The following is a 6,166-nucleotide window of genomic DNA, read 5'->3' as shown; positions in this document are numbered from 1 at the left end:
TCCTTTTCCTTAGATAGTTTGATGTTATGGAAGGCTCAGCCAGAGTCTCATAAATGGAAATTTTTAAGAGGCTGGTAACACTGCATGAGAAACTCATATCATTTGGAAAGCATGATTGTTGTTAGTATTTGACTCATTGTTTAATCAATCACAAGTACAGATTGGGCATCTATGTGCCAGGTACAGCATAGTGCCAAATGTTAAGAATATAAATATTAAAACGAGACCTTCCTTGTCTTCCTGGAACTTACATTCTACTGACTCCCACTCTGAAGGGCTTGGTGAGCTCACACTTTTAACAAAGTGAGATCTTAACAGATCTCAGCCTTTTCTACTAGTTCCTTCATACCAGTTTCTCTCCTCTGTGACTCTTAGTTAGGAGAATGAATTTCCTGATGGAAAATCATTTACCTGAAGCTCTATATGTGGGGCTAGGAACACTAGAGACCATATTTGAAATAGCCAAGTGACTAAAGAGCCAGCTCCTGCCTTCTGCAGGCCTGTTTTGTGGCTAGCCTTAAGGAAAAGGGTAAAGGAAGAAGTCTACAGATTTCATCATACATATCATGCATCAGCGGAGCCAAAGTGGGATCTCTCTGGAAGATGAGGAAACTAAATTATTTCCTCAAGTCATTTAGGAAATAAGCATCAAAGGTGAGATTTGAACTCATGCCCTCTGACTTTATAATCTCCTGATGCTTTCCATTGTGCCATGTTGTCTCTCCAAAGTTTCACTTCAACTGTCATATTATGCTTCTTTGAGGGAAAGCCAGGCCTGAATGAGTCCCAAGCTAAAATCATGCCTAAAATCCTCTACAAGTTGTTCAAATGGAAAAAGAAGAAAAAAATCAATTAGAACCCAGTCCTTGGTTGGGAGAAGCACTGGCTTCTTGTTTGTAACAGCAAGGGATCAATAAGAAATGTCTCTTTTGCTTCATTTTTTAAACTCGATACCAACGATGTAATTTGGTTGACAATTATGAACAATGGCTTATCTTGAGCAATCTTTCTGCTTCCCCCCTCCCTCACCCTTTCAGCTTCCAGCTCCCGCAATCATGGGCTATTACCTGGGGGGACGGCCTTGAATATCAGATGGCACTGCCACTGTCTTGCCAATGATCATTCAGAAGTAAACTGAATTTGCCGATCAATCGGGTCATTGGGATGTAACAGTTATGAATGCCCCCAGTTCAATTTCAAAAGCTGCTGAAATTTTCAGAGCCATTAGCTACCCCCACCAGCTCCCATTGATTTGAGAATTCATTGCCCAGTCTTTGGCTTCCCTGGGAAGACAACTGCAAGATTGCTCCACTCTTCTGTCATATTGAACCAGGGTTTAATTTTTTTAGGAATTGAGAGAGAAGTGGTAAGGGTACTTCAGATACTCGCAGGTTTTCTTTTTGCTTCCTGAAACAAGATAACAAGATATACAATGCAGTTTAATGTATTAGGTTCAAATTTCAGTTGTCACTTTCTAAATAAATGACTGTGGTAGGCAAGTCATTTCTCTTGGAGAAATTCATTTCATTATTTGCAAAATAGGACAATATTAACCACCACAATAATGATACACATCCAAATAAAGGAAAAAGTACATGTCATCCCTGTCTTCTTGTCTGCTATTAGAATTGTCCTTCTGAAGATGCTTCCATTGAGCTTAAAGACAATACTTTTATTGTTACAAAAAAGATATAATTTTATCCACAATATCTAATATATACAATAGAATGGTCCACCAAGGATTAAATGTAGAAGAATTGTAGAATAGCATCTTGTCCTGGGATCATCTGTTTCTGAACTCTATTGAATAAGAGATGCAGGAGTGATGACTGCTGATTATAGGAATGGTGGTAATGGTGGTGAAAATGATGATGCAATGATTATGATGATGATGATGATGATAGTGGTGATGATGATGGTAGTGATGGTGGTTCTAAACATTTACAAAACACTTTAAGATTTGCAAATTGCTTCACATACATAAACTCATTTGATCCCTAAATATCTTTGGGAGATAAAGGGAAACAGTATGGAAAGAGCATGGACTCTGGAATAAAAATATCTGAATTCAAATCCCACCTGTGATACCAATTACCTATGTGAATTTGGATGAGTTACAATCTCCCCAAATATCATTTTTTTCTTCTCTGAATTTGGGGGAGACCATCAGATTAGATGACCTCCAAAGTACCTCCAAGTTTTTAATTTATGCTGTTCTTATTCTCATTTTTCAGGGAAGGAAACTGAGGTTCAGAGAAAGGTTAAATTACTTATTGAAGATACTAACAAAGACTTGTTTTTAAAGAAAATGCTTTTAGGAGCAGCTAGGTGGCAGAGTGGATAGAGCACCAGGCCTGAATGAAGTCAGGAGGACCTGAGTTCAAATGTGATCTCAGACAAATAACATGTTCCAGCTGTGTGATCCTGGGCAAGTTACAACCCCAATTGCCTCAGCAAAAAAACAAACAAAAAAAAAAACAAGTAATGATGGAAGAAAATGCTTTTACAATGCATTTAGTCTAAAATTCAAGGAATAAACTCCAAGTTATTGTGAATGATTAGAGATTCTGTGATTTAGGTGCATCATGAATATGGCCTGAGAAGGAATTAAACTCATTTCTCTTTAATAAAATATCCCTCACTGGAGTTGGTCGCATCCCAGTCCTTTCCTTTCTGGTCTTTTCGAAAATGAGAAATTTAATTCAACAAATTTCACACACACACACACACACATGTACTTACTACATATGTGTAGGGTACTGGCCCAGGTTCTGGGGGGAGGCAAAGGAAAAAATGACATAGTCCCTGTCTTCAAAGAGCTACTATCTCATATCATGTATAAAAGTCTAGAATAATACAAAGGAATATATACTAGGGATATGTGAAATATGACCAAACACTGTGTAACAATCTGACCTGCCCCTAGCTGAGGGAAAAGGTAATGTAGGGAATGGAAAAGCTTGATGAAGAGATTGTGATTAAGCTGAGTTTTCAAGGAAGAATTTTCAAAGACAGAAAGGGAGAGCATTTGAAGCATGGGACAGATGGCTTATGTGAATATACAGAAAAAAGAGAGTGTGAGGAAACATCGAAGAATAGTGACTATACCAGTTGAAATGGGATATAGAGTGCATGAAAGAGAATAATGTAATGAACAGTGAATTGAAGTAAATCTGGAATGGCTTTGAATGCTAGACCAATAAGCTCATATATTTTCTTATAGGAAATAAGGAATGTTCATACCTTCATTTGATAGATACTTCCTATCTATACTGAATATTTCCTATCCTTTAGGTCCACTGGATGGAGTAAGGATTCGAGGAAAGTCAGGCAGATAGCCATTAATAAGCTTATAATAAAAGAGCCTGAAATCCTACCATTAGAGCTTCATTTTTTTGGATCCTAAAGTCTTTTCTGTACTGCATTTTCTTCTCCCTATCCCCAGAAGTCCCCCTTTAGAATGCATATACTTCCAAAAAGTGTCACAGCTTTCACTCAATCAATAAATCACCATTGAGATTCAGAGTATAGATTGAGACAGAATCAATTTGAAGATTTGTTTGGCTAAATTATACATGTCTGTAATGGGAGTTTTGTTTTTCTTTCTTTTCAAATTAGGGGTGGGGTGGACATAGGAGGGAGAAAGTGAACCTTTATTTGAAAAATAAAATAAAATTTAATTTAAAAAAATTGCCTACCATATGCCATGTATTATGCTAGATTACTATCCGTCCTCACTTATAATATTCTCTTGGGGAGGTTACATAGGTGTAAATAAGGAATAAATATATGCATAAAATATCCAGAGGGAAAGGTTATTAATAAGTGAGGGACTCTGGAAAGGTATCATGTAAAGATAGTATATGAGCTATGTCCTCAAAGAAATGAGCAATTCTTTAAAACATCAGTCATGAGAGAGAGCATTCTAGGCACGAGAGGCGGTCAATTCCAAGGTATGGGATATGAGGGAAGAAAAAAGGGAAGGTCAATTTATCTGACTCAACTAGTTGAGAAGATTTTATGTTATTAGGATCCCTTCAGCTTAGACATTCTATGTTCCATATTCTAAAGTTCCTTAAAGCCTTGATATTTTGAGATTTTATGTTTTAAAACAAACAAATAAACAAAAATAAACAAAAAACTCTATAGCTGACTTTCAGGTGGAACAGAACTGGGCTCAATTCAGTATCACTTGGTGTCTGCCACCTTCAAAATTGAAAATGATTTTCTGATTAAAATCCCAACTGGCATCTTCCCCAAGCAGACCTCAAGTGGATTTGAGAGTATGGCCCCTCCCATTACTCTGTAGGTTGCTCGCAATCAAAGCCTCTTACATGTGACCACTAAGCACCTCAAAGAGTCATTGAGTGAGAAATGGGGCTACTGATTAGCTAATAGCTAGAGATTTTGTCAGAACCAGACCTTATTCTTGGGCTGAGGATACTGAAGGCCAAGTGGCAAGTAGAAATGAATGACAGTCCTTGGGTTTGCTTGCTTCTTAAGGCAGATGTCAGGGTGTCAGTTGTGGTATCTCAGTCTCCTTCATATGTCCATATATAGGGAGATACAGCCTCTGAAGGAAATTCATCTTGAAGTGTTGGTAATTCTCAAAATAATTCAGTAACTATATTGCCTGTATCCCTGGATGGAATATGGAACGCATGTATGTCCAAGATGGTATAGTCGGAAGAGGACTGAATTTGTCATTGAAAGACAGGTTTGAGTCCCGTCTCTGACAGATCTTCTAATATAGTCACAGCTACACACAATTGAGCTCTGCAATTACAGCTATGTAACTTTGAGCAAATCATTCCCCTTCTCTGAATTTCAGTTTCTTCTTCTATAAGTTGGGAGACAATTACATCTGCCTTGCCTTTGTCACAAAATTGTTGGATGAATCAGAAGAGGGGTATGTATATATATGGGTGTGTGTGTGTGTGTGTGTGTTTGGGGTGTATATGTGTGTGTATGCACATGTGCACACATGCATGTGTGCTGTACTTTCTAACTGAAGAACACTATGTAAGAATACTTGTTCTCGTTATAATATTTTCCCCACTAGAAAGAATAATTAGGAATATTCTTTTCCCTTCCCTAGCACCAGTCAATTCTTCTGGAAAATATATGTTTGTATATATGTATGTATATATCTGTTTGCTTGTTGTCTTCCCTACCGGATTGTAAACTCCTTGCATTTTTGTATCCCCAGTGCTTAACAAAGTGCCTCACATATAGTAGGCACTTAATAAATGTTTATTGATTGATTGATTTCATATTGCTGTTTCATTTGGTATAATCTTAGCTTTCCAAAGATGAGGGGGTGGGAGAACTGCTGTCCAGGTATCTTAATTGGATGTACTATTTATATTACTAGGAGAGAAAAACCTGGTTATCCACTGATAATAAGTATTTCCATGCTGTACTGTTTCTTGAACAAGAGACATAGTGCCTTTTTAGTTTTACAAGGTTTGACTAAATTTTCATTTTGCTGGGACATCTTTCAAAACTAAAGAATTATCTTCATGTCATGATGAGGTGTCAAAATGAGGTTTGGGTGGAGTTTTGGCTTTTGTTGTTGCTTTTATACATTTAAGGTCACGTAATTCTATGGTACAGATATATGTGGGCAGGGATAAGAAATGGAAGAGGGAGTAAATACCAATATTGGACTCCAATTTGGTGCTGGAGTCTTTCCCTCTAAAATTATGTTGTGCATCTTCTACATGTATCTTGTATATACCTATTTATGCAGACATTATCTCCCCCATTAAAATGTAATATTTTTAGTTTTCTTTCCATAATTTATTTTCTCCTTACAACTCTTAACCATTATCCCTGGAACAGACAAACAAATGAACAGAAAAGCCAAAACCCTTATGGTAAATGTGAATGTCAAGGAAAACAACTTCCCACAGTGATCATGTCCAAAAATGTATGTGCCATTCTACATACTGAGTTTGCCATTTCTCTATCAAGAACTTGTTAGCATGCTTCATTATTATAATTCTCGGATCAAAATTGGCCAACTTGTGAATTTTTAAAAATTAATTTCAAAAAGAATTTAAGCTCCTAGAAGGCAGCTACCATTTTTGCCTTTCTTTGTATCCCTAGTGCTTAATATACAGTGAGCCTGTAACATGTGTTTGGTGATTGGCAATGGCAGGAC

The sequence above is a fragment of the Antechinus flavipes genome, chromosome 3 (genome assembly GCF_016432865.1).
Source record: "Antechinus flavipes isolate AdamAnt ecotype Samford, QLD, Australia chromosome 3, AdamAnt_v2, whole genome shotgun sequence".
Classification (NCBI taxonomy): domain Eukaryota; kingdom Metazoa; phylum Chordata; class Mammalia; order Dasyuromorphia; family Dasyuridae; genus Antechinus; species Antechinus flavipes.
Note: the sequence above shows the minus strand (reverse complement) of the source record.